Source organism: Mustela nivalis (genome assembly GCF_964662115.1).
Source record: "Mustela nivalis genome assembly, chromosome: 8".
NCBI lineage: Eukaryota > Metazoa > Chordata > Mammalia > Carnivora > Mustelidae > Mustela > Mustela nivalis.
The window spans coordinates 72,166,752-72,185,912 of record NC_139027.1 but is presented as its reverse complement, the minus strand read 5'-3'; the positions used below and the strand labels follow the sequence as shown (position 1 = coordinate 72,185,912).

Genomic DNA, 19,161 nt, shown 5'->3' with positions numbered 1-19,161 from the left:
AGGTGTTGCTGCGGACAGTCATGGTCATGGAATTACTGGGCTTTTCTACAACAGCATCCTGGTATCCAGAGACTGGCTTCATAACTGTCAAAAAGCAGTTGCAGGGGCAGCTGTGATCCTGACCCCTGCCTGGATCACAGTCAGTGGGGTGTTTTTTGTTTGTTTGTTTGTTTGTTTTGTTTTGTTTAAGATTTATTTATTTATTTTGAGAGAGAGAAAGAGGGCAGGGGCAAGGGCAGAGGGAGAGAGAGAATCCTGAAGCAGATTCCCCACTGAGCACAGAGCCCAACACGGACTTGATCCCAGGACCCTGAGATCACGTCCTGAGCATCAAGATCATGTTCTGAGAAATCAAGTCAGCCGCCCAACCGCAGAGCCACCCAGGCACCCTGACTGGTGCATTCTTAAACCTTCCAGAGCAAGTTCCCACACCCCACTGGCACTCCTCTGGCAGGATAGTTCAGTGGTGATGTTCTGGGGGTCACCAGAAAGAACCCTGCTTGGGACGCCTGGGTGGCTCAGTCGGTTTAGCATCTGCCTTTGGCGTGAATCATGATCCCAGGGTCCTTGGATCAAGTCCCACATCTGGATCCTTGCTCAGTGGGGAGACTGCTTCTCCCTCTGCCCCTCTTCCTGCTTGTGCACTTTCTCTAACAACAACAACAAAAAAATCTTTAAGAAAAAAAAGAAGAAAAGAAAGAACCCAGCTTATCCCACTCCTATCAGCCTCCCTAACAATTCCCTAACTCTCTGAATTAAATGCTCTTCTGTTTAAAATAGGTGGTTATTTGTTTCCTGCAAAGGAAATTAAAATGATGTAATCGATAGCACGGACTTTTAACACAGAGAAACTGCAAACCCTATTTTAGAATCATTAAAGTAAAAAAAAAAAAAAAAGAATCATTAAAGTAAGTTACTTGATTTGTAACTATACTGTATATGTATGCTGTCAAAGTAAGTGTTAAAGGGGTTTAAAAACAAAGAATCATCCATGAGATTCTCTTTTGCATGTGGTAACAATTACGGATAAATCAGAGCATGCACAACAACTCAGGGAGAGCATGGTTAACTTTTTTTTTTTTTTTTTGGGTAGGATTTATTTATTTATTTGAAAGAGCGAGCCCGAGAGAGCGAGTAAAGCAAGGGAGAGAGGGAGAGAATCGTTCAATCAGACTCCCCACTAAGCACATAAATAAACCCCCCCACCCGACCCAAGGCGGGGCTCAAATTCACAACCTATAAGATCAAGACCTGAGCCAAAACCAAAGGTCAGGTACTTAAATGACTAAGCCAGGTGCTCCTTAAGCTTTTTTTTTTTTTTTTAAGTTTATCCAGAATACAGAATGAGTGAATCATAAGTTAAAAATAAGAGTTATGGGGCGCCTGGGTGGCTCAGTGGGTTAAAGCCTCTGCCTTCGGCTCAGGTCATGATTTCAGGGTCCTGGGTTGGAGTCCCGCATCAGGCTCTCTGCCCAGCAAGGAGCTTGCTTCCTCTTCTCTCTCTGTCTGCCTCTCTGCCTACTTATGATTTCTCTCTCTGCCAAATAAATAAATAAAATCTTTAAAAAAAAAGTTTAAAAAACAAGTTATTTCCAATGAATTACTTTTATCTTAAAAAATTGATGAAAATGAACATGACTAAGAGGTGGGCAGTGGCTCACTCTAAGAAATGCCTGATGACATCAACTGAAAGGTTAGAAACAAAGGGGCAATTTCAGATTTCATTCCTTGACTTACCATCCTGAAATGGCTCTCAACAAGCTGGGAAACCTATGAAAACATCTCGCCCATAACAATAACAGGCTCAATCCCTTTCAGTCATGGTGATACTGTGGGAAATTATGACATTTCTGAATTTTGTCTCTTTTTAGATTGTTTGCAAAGCGTATTTGATAGCCAGTGAGTAAAAGGGAGGGATACATGAACAATTACAGCTTCTGAATTCTACTGAGCACACACTGGATATCATGTTTGCTTCTAGGTAGCATTTCATAATTACATCTAATCCAGTGGCATTTTTGTTGTGTGCTTTTAGAAAAGAAACATTTGGAGGTGGTGGCAGATAAGATGGCTAATGACTGAGAAGTTACAGCTCTCTGCAAATGTAGACACACACGTTTATAATATTCTGACAGAGAATAAAGATCAACAAGCATCTGATTCTGAGTTTTCAGAGTTATTCAACATAAATAAGGTCACCATTGAGGCCGGAATAAGACAGAATTACCTTGATACATATGAAACATTTCTAAAATAAAAGTAATTGTTTATGAGTCATTGGAAAGTTTAGAACCAAAATTATTTCGAGCTGGTAAAGTCCTTAGAGATTTCTTGTCCAATAATTTCATTTCATAGCTGAGAAAACAGGTATAGTAAGAGTTAATTGTGAAATTTGGGGCCTGGGGTGGCTCAGTCAGTTAAGCATTTGCCTTAGGCTCTGGTCATGATCCCGGATTCCTGGGATCAAGTAACGCTTAGTAACATTAGTCTCCCTACTTCTCCTTCTCCCTCTGCTTGCCGCTCCCCTGCTTGTGCTCTCTCTCACTCTCTCCCTCTGTCAAATATAGAAAATCTTTTTAAAAACTGCGAAATTAAGGGGCGCCTGGGTGGCTCAGTGGGTTAAGGCCTCAGCCTTCCGCTCAGGTCATGATCCCAGGGTCCTGGGATCAGGCCCGAATAGGGCTCTCTGCTCAGCAGGGAGCCTGCTTTCCTTCCTCTCTCTCTGCTAGCTTGTGATCTCTGTCAAATAAATAAATAAAATCCTTTAAAAAAATTGTAAAATTAAAATGTTTGGATCATAGCTCCCTGAACACAAGTTTTTGGAAATATTTTAGAATTGTCTGTAATATTTAGAATTGCCCCAAGTGTTGGGGGCAGGGAGAAATGATGTTTGGTGTTCCAAACTTCCTAAGCTTCCTAAGAACAGAGTTGGACTCCAGGGGTGATGCTGATGGGGTGATTGATATGGGATATGGCTGGGGGAAAGGGCTTTCCAGATGTTCCTTCACTCAGCTTTGCTGCTGGCACACAAGGGCTCTATAGAATCTGCCCTCACTCTCTTACTTTATAACTCACTCAGCCCTTTTATTACCTTTATGCTCTTTCCTGCAGGTAAACCGTGTATAGTTCTTCCTCGATTGCCTTTTGTGAAGAGAGGAGAGGAAGGCTCGAAGTATATATTGATACTGCTGAGCCACCCAGGCACCCTGAATCATGAGAATTTGTTCCATGAAGCCACTCAAAAGGGCTGGTGGGACTCAGCTAGGAGAAAGCAGATAGGGAGAGAGGAATAAGTGTCTATGCAGCTGAACAAATTCCAGAAGTTCACCTTAGTACCACCAGCTGCCTTGCAGGCTAAAGACTCACTACTGGGAGCTTAAATGTATTTACATATGTACTTAGATGTTAAGAACTCTGCAGTACCACAGGCTTCTATTAAAAAGACAGAAAGACAGGAAGAAAAGAGAAGAGAAAGAAAGTAAAGTAAAAAATGTTAGCGAAGATACAGAGAAATTATAAGTCCTATGCCCATTGTGGGAATGTAAACAGGTACAGCTGCTAATGAAAACGTATGGCAGTTCCCCCCAAGTTTAAAAATAGAATTACCACATGGTTTAGCAATTCCACTTCTGGGTATATACGCAAAAGAAGTGAAAGCAAGAACTTCTGTATACCCATGCTCTTAGCAATGTTATTCACAATAGCCAAAAGGTGGAAACAACACAAGTGCCCATGGACAGATGAATGGATAAACAAATGTGGTACATACATTCAACAGAACTTTATTCCACCTTAAAAAGGAATTCAGTTCTGACAGATGCTGCAACGTGGACCTTCTGAGGACATTATGCTAAGTGAAATAAACCAGTCATAAAAGAACGAATACTGTGTGATTCTACTTACAAGAGGTACCTAGAGTAATCACAGACTTAGAAAGTCGGATAGTGGCTGCCAAGGGTTGGGGGCAGGGGAAAATGGGGAGTTAGCATCTAACAAGTACAGAGATTCAGGTGTACAGGAGGAAAGCATTCTGGAGATGGATGGTGGTAATGGTTGCACAAAAATGTAAATATACTAAAAACAAAATAATTGTGAATGTACTGATGTCACTGAACTGTTAAGATGGTGTGGCTTTTGTTCTATGGACTTCAGCACACTTTTCAAAAAGGAGGTCTGCATTATCCCTCAAGTGTGTTAACTGAATTTGTAACAGGTTCTATTTTTTTTTAAAGATTTTATTTATTTGTTTGTTTGTTTGTTTGTTTGTTTATTTTTGAGAGAGACAGAGAGAGAGAGAGCACAAGCGAGCATGAGCAGGGGCAGAGGGAGAGGGAAAAGTAGACTCCCTTCTGAGCAAGGAGCCCAAAGTGGGCTTGATCCCAGGACCCCAAGGTCATGACCTGAACCCAAGGCAGATGCTTCACTGACAGCCACCAGGTGCCCCAGAGTTCTTTCTTTTTTTACTGGAAATGAAAATTACAGTCTATTTTCCATCCATTCTTCCTTTTATTCCTTCCTTTTTTTAAATTAAAGATATTTATTTATTTTTAAAAGATGATTTGTTTAAATGTTAATAGTACTCAATTTTCCCACCAGAACATAGTATACTCCAGTTGTATTCACTTCTTTTTTTCAAAAGGTCACTAAAGTATTTTTGTGTTTATTGGATTTCATAAGAGTATACACAGAAATACTACAAAACTTACACCTAGGTACTTCATATTTCTACTCTTATTCTCAACATGGCCATTTTTAAAAAATTTTATCTACCAAACACTTACTACTGATTTCTAAGAAAATTTGTGAATTTTCTGTCTATTTTTTTTTTAAAGATTTTATTTATCAGAGAGAGAGAGAGAGAGAGCACGCACAAGCAGGCAGAGTGGTAGGCAGAGGCAGAGAGAGAAGCATGCCCCCTGCCAAGCAAGGAGCCCAACGCGGGACTTGGTCCCAGGACCCTGGGATCATGACCTGAGCTGAAGGCGGTGGCTTAACCAACTGAGCCACCCAGGAGTCCCCCTTCTTTTCTTTTTTAATTGACCCCTTTTTCCTTCCTTCCTTCAAACAGCTATAGGCTTAACCTGAGCCAAACACTGTGTGAAGTCCTAGGAAGTTCTGATTAAAGATACTACATCCCACTCCCAGGCCAGTGGTAGGGAAGTTCCCTAGGTAAACAGACATTGTCATGTGATCAGAGCTCCGATGGAGACATGCTCAGGTTGCTATGGTAGCTCAGAGAAGAGACTTCTAACACCATCTTGAAAACAAAGAAAACTTTTTAGAATTTGGAATTCCTAAGTAGAGTCTTAAAGGGTGAACAAAGGAAAAATCTGAATTATCATAACAATATTAGTAATAATATTTATAGCAATAAAGTTACAATTTATGTATTATGTATCCAACAAATGCTTATTAAGTATTAGGTGACAGGTAGAGTTCTATGTGCTAGAAATATGGAAGTGAACAAAATAAAGTCTCTGTGTCATGAAGTTCAGGTAGAGATAATCAATAAATATGTAGACAAGCAAAGCACAGTCTATTGGACTGTGGTAAATGCTCTGGAGAACAACAGAGTAGGGGAAAAAGAAAGGTTTGGGATGAGGGAAAGGATGTCACTAGTATGGTGCTGGGAAGGCTTCAATGATGCAGAAGCCTGTGAGCAGAGGACGAAGACAGAGAGGAAAGGATCCCTGCAGGAAGAAGTGGAGGCCAAGGGAAGAGCAAGTGACAAGTTCTTGAGGTGGGAAAGTGCCACATGCATTAGGAGGACAAAGTGGTGGGAGCAGGAGGAGAAAGGGGAAGATCTCCCATCATGCAGGTCATTTGAGGCCATAGTAAGGCCATTGGCATGTACACTATGTGAGATGGAAGCCACTAGAGGACTTTGATTAGAGGAATGAGATGACCTAAGGTTTTAAAGTAATCATTTTGTCTGCTCTGTTGAGAAGACTGGAAGGGGCAAAGGTAGAAATGATGTCTCCAAGTAGGGGACTACTGCAACAATTCAGGAGAAACTCATGATGGCTTGGATTGGGATAGCAGCAAGTGAAGTCATGTTCTAGATATATGTTGAAGATGGAATCAACAAGATTGTTGGAGAGACTGGAGAGCAAGTGCGGAAGAAAGTAAAATAGTTATAAATGACAACCAAATTGTTGGCCTGAGCTAGTAGAAGCATCAAGCTGCCACTGACTAGGATGGAAAGCTTGTAGGAAGAGCAGGTTTGGGATGGGTGCTGACACTGGAACCACTGAATGAATGTGAAGAGAAGTAAAGTTGGAATATGGCCGTGGGGCTATCAACACAGCTATACTCCTTGGTGAGGGTTCCAGGAAAATCAGAGACATTGACAAGAGTCTAAGAGGTTCATCTTGGTTAATGTCTTGGTTACAGTTACCAGATAGAGCTTTAAAATCTACTGGTTGGCAAAATCTAGACTAGATGACCATTGAGATCCCTCCCAGCTCTGATGCTACATCTTTGTTTCTGGGATTTTGGAAAACTGACTTTGTTTTCAATGAATTTTGCAAGCACTTATTAAGTATACAAATGTAACAGGAAGGCTCATAGTACATTCACTCCTACTGATGCCATCTTTTGGTGTCAGAGTTAACTGGTTTTTGTTCTGGCATGGACTTTGGTTATATCTGTCTAATTTTGTAAGGTGGGAATTAGTGGAAGAGCTTCTATAATATACATCCTTGATGGCTGTGATGGCACCTCTTACCCACCTTCCATAAAAATCACGGTGAATATCTGTCCGACAGTGACCAATGATGGGCATTTGTAAGATTGCTGGCTAGAGTTAGAGTTTCAAGCACAGGACTTCCGCAATGTGAAATTAAGTGATTTCAGGACCTACAGTCTCACGTCCTTAACCAGGCAAGACTTTAATAAACACTCAGTAAAAACTCTTTGGAGGAATGTAATCAGAACACTCTATGGCACTCCATGAAACTATAGATTATTTTCAGAATGGTGAAGATCCAAAAGTGCCTTCCTGAGCATAAAGACTCATACAGGCTGTGGCTTCTGAGCTGCTAACTACAGCCCTGGTCCATGGTGGAGGCCCTATAGAGGATGCAGAATAACTGTGAGGATGACTGCGCTTTCAAAGGGAACATAGAACTCGCACTGACCAGGCAAACATCTAAGTGCTCAGCTGTGTGCTCATGCCTCCCCCCTGGGCTAGAGCTGGTCCCCTCTGCTACAGACCCTTCTCTTTGTCCATCACAATGTTCTTCCCAGTTACACTTAACTTCCTCAGTGTCTGTCTCACCTCTAGACTTGAGCAAAGATCTCCCCAGCTCACAGCTATATTCTCAGAACCACGGCCAGTGCCTGGCACAGAGCAGTCCCCAGTAGATGTTGAATAAAAAGTTATAAGACGACATTTCCATTATATAAAACAGTTTGAAAACTCAAGTTATGTTAGGTGAGGTTTTTCAAGGCCTTTCCTTTACAACACAAGTATGCCATTCTCCGAAAGGCTTCCTTGATCCATGACAGCAAAACTGGTCCCACTTATGTGCTTTGATTCTATTACATTTGAAGCATCTGTTAATGCTATTTATCACTCTCTACTGTTTGGGTTTGTTTGTTTGTTTTAGTTTTTTTCCCTGTATTATTTCCCACTAGACAGAGTATACCTTGAGGACAAGATCCCTGTATCTCTGCATTCTAGAATCAAGAGATAGTGGCTGAATAGATAAGCTTCCATTTCCTGAAATTATTAAAGCTGAATTCATTTATTAAACATGTGGTCGACAGAATGAACCAGACTCAAGAGTTTGTAATATTTTGATAAGATTTCCCTCAATAAGTATTTGTTGAAAACTGTTAAAGATAAATTATTAACTCCTTGCAATTAGTGTTCCCAAAGGCATCTAAGAGCTCATTTCCTGTTCTGAGTAAACACTATCATCTTCCAAGATCAAAGGCTTATTTCACAGGAAACTGAGGCAGATTCTCTCTGACAGTATGTTGGACAGTGGTGGTAACTCTCACTAAGAGGATTGCACTCCTTCTCCTCTTTGGCAGAGAAAATGATCAAGATTCTAGGATCTCTGAGGTTGACATACAAGGCTAATAGTCTAGAACTAGTATTGGAAATTGATAATTACCATGGGGGTAATTATTTAACTAGAAAAATAAATGTTTACGTTACTGAAGAACATTTTAAAAAGTAGGTTATACCAATGTAGATACAATTTTGTGCGAGTGAAAGTCAAGGAATAAGCAATTATAATTCTACTCTTTCTTTAAAATGAAGACCCCCAAACAAACTGTTACATTGAATAATCTAACAGCAAAATTATTATCTGAGATTGAAATAGGTCTATCTGATTCCACAGTCTATACTTTCCTCTTCTGTAAAAAGAATTCTCATAAATGATATACATGCTGAAGTGTTAAGAGATGAAATATATTGATGTCTCTAAATGTATCAAAAGTATCAGCTGGATTGATGGGTGGACAGAGGAATAGACAGATGGGACATTATGTGAGAAGGCAAATACGGTAAAATGTTAATCATAGAATGTAGGTAGTCATATGAATGTTTGCGGCATAAGCCAATTTTTCTGAAAATTTTTCATCATAAATTTAAATAATTTATAATTATTTAATAATGTATAATAAAAATAGTAAAATAAATAAATAGAAATTTAAAGCTAATAACTAAAACATTTTAAATTGTTCATAATAAAATGTTGGTGAGGGAAAAAGTGCCATTATAGTCCTTCCCAAGCCAACCTGGTCTAGGAAGCTAATGCTCAGAGAGCATGTCTGATCCTATTATTCCATTGTTTAAGATCCCTGAAGCCTCTCCATTCCCTGTACAATAAAATTCAAGCTCTTTGGGTTGGCACATGAGGCCCTTCATGACCCATTCTCTGACCCACTCTCTGATCACATCTTCAATCCTTCAAGCATAAAAGCAGAGCCATAATGCCACACGCGGGCAACTGAGCTGTGTAATAATTTGGTGTCCCTTGACATTTTTAAACTAATTTTTACTTATCAAAGCAATATATGCACATAATTTAAAAGGTCACATAGTGCCCCAAAGCCTATAACAAAAAACCAACAATATTTTCACACAGTTCCATTCCACCCTCACCACGCTATTTTACAGACACAATCATTTCCAGCTTTTATAGTTGTTTCTATTTGCCTCCAAGATTCTCAGCATGTGATCCTCTCAGTCATCAAGTTAGATATTATCTATTGATTTTCTTTCATTGCAGGCAAGGCAATTAGCATTCTTCCTCTGCCCCTTCCCTTACCCCCCAACATAGTTGTGTCATATTTTTTGGCTGAATCCATATTCAGTGTTAATTAATAGGACTGTAAGTACTGTTTGCCAATGAGTCAAGAACAATGATTGCATTTTCTTTCTTTTAGCTTGTCTTTCTTTTAGTTTTCTTTTCTTTCTGTCTTTTAGCTTGTCCTGAAGTTGATAACTGCCTTTATTTTGTCCTTTCCTCAGATTTCATTTCATTGAACAAATTGTGTTTCCATACCCACCGACAGTTCTAGAAAATGCTTCTCACTAAAAATTCTCATATGACCGAACCTGTTAGATAATCTAGTAGCTCTGTTTTGTTCCCCCCTGACAGCATCCTTCCTGGAGCCCTCCATCCCACTTAACTTACATGGTGACTTCTTACTCCAGTCTTGGATCCCTTCTTCCCTGAATCCACTGTGCTCTTTCTTGGCTTATTTCTTCATTTGGTGGAACATATCATCTAGTGATTTCTTGAGAAAGGATATGTGAATGGAATATCTTTTTGAGATTTTGCCTGTATGAAAATGTGTATATCCTATCCTTACACATAATCAATGGTTTGTTTGGGTGCATGGGTATAAAACTCCAGGCTGAAAATAAATTTTACCCGGGCTTTTTCTTTCTTTTTTTTTTAATTTTTTTTTTTTTTTAAGTAATCTCTATACCCAACATGGGGCCTTAACTCACAACCTCAAGATCAAGGCTACTGAACCAGCCAGAGCCAGGCACCCCATAAGTTTTACTCAGATTTTTAATAGATTACTCCCTTAGCTTCTAGCTATGTTGTTGAGAAATTTGGTGTTAGTCTTTTTACCCAATCCTGTGGAATGATTTTTTTCTCTCTAAAAGGTTTTTTCCTCTCTGAGTTGTTGCTGTTGTTACTGTTCTAGTTTCTAACTTCCATATTGGAGGTTTTCCTCGAATCTCCACTGATCTTAGTCTACCCATTTATAACTTAAAATGAGATACTTAAAAGCTGTTTCGCAGTTGTTTATTTGAAGATGGGTTTATATTCTAGTGAAATGTAATACAAGGAGGTGGATAGCCAACTTTTTCGTTTGGTGTCCCTAAATTTTAGTATAGGTAGGTCTGAGCTGAGTCTCTCCCATGGGAGGAGGAGGGGAAGTGCCATTAGAACTTGACACTGAAGTCCTCATTTCCCTCTTTTCAGACTCTTATACCTCACTGCCAGCTCTCCTCTGTAACTGATTTCCTGAAACTTTCTAGTTTGACTTCTCCAGAGACTCGACTCTCATCTCTGAGCATGGGGAAAGTTAGCCCCTTGTAGAATGCATGGGAACCTACGGGTCTAGCTATTCCTTTCATACTCTTTTTTTTTTTAATTTTTTTAAAGATTTTATTTATTTATTTGACAGAGAGAGATCACAAGTAGATGGAGAGAGAGGCAGGCAGAGAGAGAGAGAGGGAAGCAGGCCCCCTGCTGAGCAGAGAGCCTGATGCGGGACTCGATCCCAGGACCCTGAGATCATGACCTGAGCCAAAGGCAGCGGCTTAATCCACTGAGCCACCCAGGCGCCCCTATTCCTTACATACTCTTAAACAGTCCCCATTCCACTCCCTTGCCTCTGTCTTCCAGGAACATGGTGCCACCAATACCTGAGCCTTACTGCAGTTGGGTCAAATGAATCAGCTCCTTCTGATCAAGATGGTCTGGCACTGGGACTTTACTTTGACCATCTTCCTCTCAGAGTCACAACTGTCTCTCAGTTTTATTAAAGATAAACTCTGTGTTTCTTTCTTTCTTTTTTTTTCTTACTGTTTAAAGGCAACTCTTGTGAGAAAAGGGAGGGAGGTGGGAGGCAGAACCATCTTTATTTGGTCCTCTGAAAACCAGAAGTCTTCCAATGGATGTCGTTTTTTAAAAAACAACCCAGTCTTTCTTCCTGTGTTTCTTCTTTACTCTCACACCACTACCACACTCAAAACACTTCTCTTTTTTTTACAATTTTATTTTAAAGTAATCTCTACACCCAATGTGGGGCTCAAACCTACAACCTTGAGATCAAGAGTCACACACTCTACCAACTGAGCAAGCCAGGCACTCCCCCATACTCAGAGCACTTCTGATGCCAGATGTGCAGGGTGTGTTTTCCCTCACCAAGCAATTGTGTGACATCAGCTGAGTGACCTACAGTTTAATTGCATTCTGATACTATCTACCGGAGATAGCCTCCAATCCCACATGTAGAGGGATCAGTCCCACAAGACTGTCCCCCCTTCAGATGCCAAACACAAGTGGGTCCCTAGGTTGCCCACAACTTCTGTCTGACTTGGCTACAAATGGAGAATCCCATGGCCTCTTCCCACTGGATTCAATTATTTGCTAGAGCAGCTCACAGAACTCGGAAAACACTTACTTAGGTTTACCTGATTACTAAAAGATGTAATAAAAGATACAGATGAAGAGCCAGATGACAAGATACATAGGGCAAGGTCTAGGAGGATCCTCAGAGCAGGAGCTGCTGTCCCTGTGGAATCGGGGTATGTCACCCTCCCCATACATGGATGTGTTCACTGACCTGGAAGCTTTCAGAATCCCATACTTTTGGGATTTTTACAGAGACTTCATCACGGAGGCATGATCAATTATTAACTTCTTTCCAGGCCCTCTCCCTTCTCTGGAGAATGGGAGGTGCGGCTAAAGATGCCAAGCTTCTAATCATTGCTTGGTATTTCTAGTGGCCAGCCTGGATCCAGGAGCCCACCAAGAGTTACTGGTGTCACCAAGGAAATTCCAAGGGAATTTAGGAATTTAGGAATTCTTTGTCAAGAATGGGGGTCAAAGACCAAATATTAGAACAAAGGGTGCTCTTACTACTCTTATCATTTAGTTTTAAATTACAAGGCTTTTAGGAACTCTGTGCTGGGAATTGGGGCAGTAATATATATATATATATATATATATATATATATATATATATATATATACACACACACACACACACACTATTATCTCACAGGTATTATTATTTGTTCAAGAAGTTTTTAGAGTAGTGGTTGGGAGAAGAATGGGAAAAGAAGACCAACAGTAGTAGAGAGGTGAACCTCTGCCTGCTAGTAAGCCTTACAACTTCACAGGTTTAATCCAAAAGGGAATGTACTTGCTTATAAAACCAAACCCCTGAGAGAGCAGGGATGGCTGAATCTTACTAGATGTAGACACCTGATCCTCTCAGGACTCTCAAGAGATGGCTATATTCTTCAAGTAGTGGGGAATAACTTGTGCTCATACCTTGACATTAATACTAACAGAGAGGAAAGAACTGCTATCCATTACTCAGCTATTGAAGGAAGAAAACCTACAGAGATTCTTTTTTTTTTTCCCTTTAAGGATTTTTAAAATTCATTCTAGAGAAAGATAGAGAGTGTGAGAGTGGGCGTGGGTGGACAAGGGAGAGGGAGAGAGAGAATCCCAAGCAGACTCCACATTGAGTGGAGTGCCAACAGGAGGCTGGATCCCAGGACCCTGAGATCATGACCTGAGCAGAAATCAAGAGTCAGATGCTTAACTGACTGAGCCACTCAGGCACTCTTCCCTGCCCCCTGCCCAAGAGAGATGTATGGACTCTCTTGACTTGTATCATAGACAGTGGCCTGCAAAACTCCATTTGGGCCACAAGAGTGAGGGAGAAAGTAGCAAGTTTCTAAAGTAAGGGGAAACAACACCTGTGTTACCTGGGAGCATCGTTAGTGTCCTGCACCTTCACTGAGCTATGGACATACAGCTCGCCATGTCCTTAAAAGGACTTCTCCTTTGTTAAAGTGGTCAGAAAACATAAGCTTCACTTATTACTTCAATTTCCAAATATCTATGAACATCTACTAATGCCACTGGGTACTGGGAATAAAAAGAAGAAGAAGACCCAGTCACCGGACTTAAGGAGCTCATAGTTAAGAGAGCCATGTAAACAAACAATTGCAGGACAATATTGTGAGTATAGCAATCCAGATGCCTAGAAGATGTACAGAGAAATGAGGCCATAATTACCTCTAAAGGAGCAGTATTTTAGAGTAGTAATATAAGCTAGGTTTTGGAAAACATAAATATCAGATCATCAGCCAAAAAGAAACTGGAAAGACATTCAAAGCAGACAAAAAAAATAAAAACAAAAACAAAAAATAAAAAATATACAAAGGCTCATTTGTTCAAAAATATTTACTCATTACTACTAGATAGATACCTTGTACTTGGAAGGCATTGGAGACACAATTCTAAATGAAACAGTCTTAGTCCCTGTTTTTGAAATTTGTAGTATGATGAAGTGAGACAATCAAATTTTCAAACAAATAAATTAATTTTAAACTGTGTCAACTACCACAGAAGGATACAACGCTCATACAATGCTATGAGAAACCAAAAGGGTCGATAACAATGGGATGGGGATACAGGGGGCGGAATCCATAACAGGGAGTATTCAGGGAACCATAACCATTTCCATGTGGCTGGATAAGAACAGAAGTCCAGCTATCTTGCACAGGGCAACAAGTTCATTGCCCCCATTTTACCCATAGGACTGTTCCACACTTATAAATCGTTCTTCAAAACTCATGCACAGGGACACCTGGGTGGCTCAGTTGGTTAAGCGGCTGCCTTCGGCTCAGGTCATGATCCCAGCGTCCTGGGATCGAGTCCCACATCGGGCTCCTTGCTCCACAGGGAGCCTGCTTCTCCCTCTGACTCTTCCTTCCACTCTGTCTGCCTGTGCTTGCTCTCATTCACTCTCTCTCTGACAAAGAAATAAATAAAATCTTAAAAAAAAAAAAAAACTCATGCACAGAGAATCATAAATTCTAGAGGTCCTTCCTTCTTTCAGCAATTTAGCTTATCTGAGAATTCCTAAGTTTCTTTTGAAAATTATGTATACTCGAGTCAGACCTAATCTGTCATATTGCTCCCTGCTTCCATCAACAAGTTCAAATCCATCTGGAGTTTCTCAAAATTCTCCAGTGGGTTTTCTTGTCTTTTTTTCTTTTCTTTTTAAGATCTTATTTTTAAGTATTCTCCACACCCAAAATGGGGCTTGAACACACAACCCCAGGATCAAGAGTTGCACGTTCTACCAAATAAGCCAAACAGGCACCCCTGTGTTTTCTTTTTTGACCTGTTTTTCTTTTTTTTTTAACTTCTCCAAACTATTATGTCATCAGCTGCCTTCTCCAATGTAGGGTTTTTTTAATCTTTCAAGTTTAAGATCAATTTTTAACTTAAGCATACATACCATACAGAAATCTTATCTCATAAAAATATGCCCCAAATTAAATAGCTTTCAGGATACAAAATTACTTCTGTAAAATGCCTCCAAGTAGTTTATCTATTATCATGAATACTTTTGGTCCCCGAACCTGCATTTGTTTTCTCTCCTGGGACTGGGTGTAGAATATAACTGCCCCTATGGAGAGGGGCAAGAAATCAAGGGTACTAAGGAGACCAGGCTCAGTTATCACTGATGATGCCGAGAGGCACTCAGCACTAGGACCACGTCGTTTAAATATAAATGAGAAATTAAGCTGTACGAGTGACCTTCAAGAGACGTGTCCCATAAAGCGTATTTCATATCACTAAAGCCTGAACTATTAATAAGCTATACCTGAGTTACCCAACGATTTCTGAGTCCTTTGAGATACTATCAATATTCAGCTTCCAGTTTCTACCCTTTGTTGAATCTCTTTTTGTTGAATGCTTTAAGCACACCAAGAATTGGAGACATTTTTATAAGATGACTTTGAATGTACTCACCCTCCCACTATAAAAAAATGACTAGTATTTTTTTTAAATTTTATTTATTTATTTGAGACAGACAGAGTGAGAGAACGTAACCAGGGGGAGGGGCAGAGAAAGAGGGAGAAGCAGACTCCCAGCTGAGCAGGCAGCCGAACCTAGGGCTGGATCCCAGGACCCCAGGATCAGGACTTGAACCCAAGGCAGACATTTAACTGCCTGAGCTATCCAGGCACCCCCCCAAAATGACTATTTTTTTTTAATGCCCATTTAGTAAACCAAGGCTATCAAGTTTTATCCTTGTGTGTGATATTACCTCATAGTGGCAGGTAACTGGTCTGTCCTATAGTAGCTTCCTGGTTATGCCAGACTGGATTCCTCTGATTCACACTTCAGTATCTGCAGTGTCCAGACTCACATTCACAGTTTCAGAGAACACCCATTTAGAGCAGTCTATGAAATGCTTCACCCAGAGATCATGGCCAGAAGCACTCAGACCAGTTATGAAGGGCCCTCAGCAAAATGGCAAAGTAAGAATGATGTTATCTTTCGTGTCTTCCCAAAGTCTGTAGTTTTGCCACTCCCAATGTCCCCTTCCCCTCAACTGCAGTTTTTTATGCTCTGCTAAGATCATAAAAGGTCTGAGGTAGCATGAGAGAGGCATTGAGAGAGAGGTCTCAGAGGGACTCTGACAGTAAATGATTCTGTGGATATGGGAGTATTTGAATATCTTCGTGTCAACACACAAACTGTACACATCTTGAAAGTGAGGCCACCAGGGAAGGAGGAAGGGGTCTGTGGGAACAAGATAAGGGAGGGAAGAGGTAGAAAGGAGGAGCTCTGATGAGAGCTCCACCCTCAGAGGCAGAAAAAGAGCCATTTACACTTCTGGGTACCAGATAAGGATAAAGTTAAATGCTGTGTAAGGTTTTTGGAGACTTCATAACTTCTTCATGTTGTTATTTTTTTAGACCCTCTTTTTCCCCATGATGCCCCCCTCAAAAAGTCCTTAAGATTGAAAGGGCCTATGTACTTATTTTGGTGCCCAGCAAGGAAGGGATACATACTACTCTACAACCACTCTTGGAGGAAAATGAGAACCAAGAAGTATAGTAGGTATTAACAGGTCAGAAAGAAAAAGAAAAAAGCTGAATTTTTTAAACCTGTAGAAAAAAGAAAAGAGGGTAAGGAGTCAGGTCACTGAGGATAACTGGGAAGAGTTCCACAACAACCCCTAGGGCAGTACAACCTTCCTAGTCCTCCATGGTTTCCAATGACTAACTTTTCCTTCTTCACACTTAATCCAAACTCCCATTTGGGCAAAAGAGGTAGAGGCAGTATCTGGACCACCACAGCAACATCGAGGAAGGTTTTGCAGAGGAGGAAGACACACATAAGCTTCTTAATTTGGCATCATGTCTAACAGAATTTACTTTTTAAAAGATCATTTATTTGTTTGAGAGAGAGCGAGCACAAGTGGGACGAAAGACAGAAGGAGGAACAGACTCCCTGTTGATTTATTTGACAGAGATAGAGGGAATGAGCAGGGGGAGCTGGAGGGGGAGAAGCAGACTCCCCACTGAGCAAGGAGCCCAACTCAGGACTCAATCCCAGGACCCAGAGATCACGACCTGAGCTGAAGGCAGGCACTTAACCAACTGAGCTACCCAGACACCCCTCTAACAGATTTCTTGTATGACTGACTGTACCCTTCTGGGTCATTATCCATGGGATCTCTAGGGCAAAGATCATTTTTCAAGAGGAATAGGTACTTTCTATTTAATTTTTGGAAGGAGAATGTAGGGCAGAGCCAGTCCCAAGAGAAATATCCAATAAAAGAACTTTTCAGAGTCTCCTACTTATACTTCAGAATCCATGCTTTCCTTGCATTTATTCCTGGATGTAGTTATATTAGCCAGACACAAATGGCAAATGGTTCACATTAATGACTGTAATTTGTGTTTCTTTTACCTTGCCAATGCAAGTGTCTGTATCTTTTCCTTTTATTGGGTTAATTATTTGGCATTAAGGAAAAGCACCCTTGCAGTACTTTGTACCAATACCAGATTTCTCATGTCACTTTCACACATGTTAGGAAATGAAGACCTCAATCACCCCATTGGAAGCAGGAAATCTCTTTCTTTAACTGTCTCACTCTATCTCTGGTCCTGAGTGTTTTTATAATCTAACCATATATTTACCTTCCTGTTTTCTAGGATGCTCTACCATATACATCCTCATGGGAATCTTGAGTAGGACTCAGGCTATACCTCATTTTTGGCCTTGGCTCCCCCTCCCCTATTCCTTGGCTTCGGACTGGTGGTTAGAAGGCATTATGAGAGTATGGTCTGTCTTTGGAGGGTAGGACCTTATAGAGTTCTGGTTGGGAGACTGACCTCTGCCATCTGGCATCAGAATCCTTCTCTCCTACTAATAGTAGTATTACCTTGAGCAAATGTCTAAGTTCCTAACATCTATAAAATAAAAATAAAAAAACCTCAGCATGCCAGTCTGACAGTGGTACCAACCTAATTTCTACTAAAATAAAAACTGATATAATAATCCCCAATTGGTTTTAATAATCCCCAAACAGAACATGAGATGGTTTTCCAATAATCCACACCTCCAGGAAGGCATGCCCTGGTGGAGTTCTCTCCTACATTATATCAGAGTTGGTCTATGTGATGGATAGAACATGGCAGAAGTGACAGAATCTTAATTCTGAGGCTAGGTTACAAAAAGACACTGTGGCTTCTGCCATGCTCTCTCTTGGATTAGTCTTTCTGGAGGATTCCAGCTACCATGGCTTGAGGCAGCCATGTGAGGAGATAGATGATACAAGGAACTGAGGTCTTCTGCTAACAGCCAGTGAGGAACTGAGGCTTGTGTCAAGAGCTGCATGTGTCAGCCATCTTGGAAACAGATCCAATAGTCTGGTCAAGCCTTCAGGTGACTGCATCCCTCACTGACACTAGACAACCTTATGAGACCCTGAGCAGAGCCATACGGCTAAGCTGCTCCCAAGTTCCTGACCTTCAGAAACTATGAGATAGTAACAGTTTGTTGTTTTCCGCTGCTAAATCTGGGGTAACCTTGGGAGTATATACAGTAATGCATAACCAATATAAAAATGCTTTCTCTCTTTTGAACCTAGACCCAAGAACCAAAACTCTGTGCTGTTTTCCTGCCCCCAAGAAATGTCCACTCAGAGCTTATTGTGTGGTGGTATCCGTGCCTATCTCATCAGGTTGGGAGGTTTGAGCATGATAATGTGTGTAAACTACTTAGTGTGAGTCTAGCTCATGGTAAGTAGTCAACCAATGCTAGTTACCACTATCCTGCAGAAACACAGGCTTGTGGTTCGTTGCCCCAGATTTTGGAAACTGGGAGGCTTAGGGCATAGCAAAGTGAATGAAGACTTAGAGTCACGGGGGCAGGGAAGGAAATCCTAAGGCACTTCCTTCCACTCCTAATAGCTCTTAGGGATTAGGCCTCTAGCTCCTGAAGCCAGGGCTCCCTTCCATGAGAGCAGGAGGAATAGGTCAGAGGAGAGACATTCCCTTTGACTAGCCTTTAAATGACTAAAGCAGAATGTAAAAAAATACACTGGGGTGTAGGCCTCATAATTTTTATCTGTTTTAATCACTATCATGTTCCCAGTGCCTATCAGAGCCTGTCACATAGTAGGAGCTTCGTAAATATTTGTTAAATAGATGAATGAAGATGTGACTCAACATAGGTCAAGAAGAACAGGTACATAGAGATCTATTGTTTACATAAACATATGGACTTATTTCTTAACTTACTCACTTTTTTAAAAATTTATTTATTTTTTTATTTAACTTTTGATTCACATTGGTTTTTTACTGATCTCCAATTATCTCAGTAGTCAATAAGTAGTATATATCCCATCTGAAGACTTGGTCAGGTTTCAAATTCTTCCTGTCCTTAAACTTTGAGCTCCATTCATTTATTAGACAAGTTAGAAAGAATACTATAGCTCTGTGGATTGTGGAAATAGGCAAGCTGGCTGTTTCATATATGTTATATGAGAAAATTCTAGCTTGAATTCATAGGTTAGTAGCAACATATTAGCCAAAATTAATTGCCCTATGCTTCCTTTGAGGGTTGT

General features: G+C 40.6%; 1 long non-coding RNA gene across 3 annotated transcripts in view; it reads right to left on the bottom strand.

Annotated features, from left to right (window-relative positions):
• LOC309872583 overlaps positions 1-19,161 on the bottom strand; it is an 81,005-nt gene that overhangs the window by 31,600 nt on the left and 30,244 nt on the right. Inside the window, exon 4 of one of the 3 annotated variants that reach the window (XR_014315979.1) lies at positions 3,195-3,261. The exons of the other annotated variants lie outside the window; for them this stretch is intronic. This is a non-coding gene — a long non-coding RNA (uncharacterized lncRNA). Of the gene's footprint in view, positions 1-3,194; positions 3,262-19,161 lie in introns of those variants that run through there. 3 annotated transcript variants of the gene reach the window in all.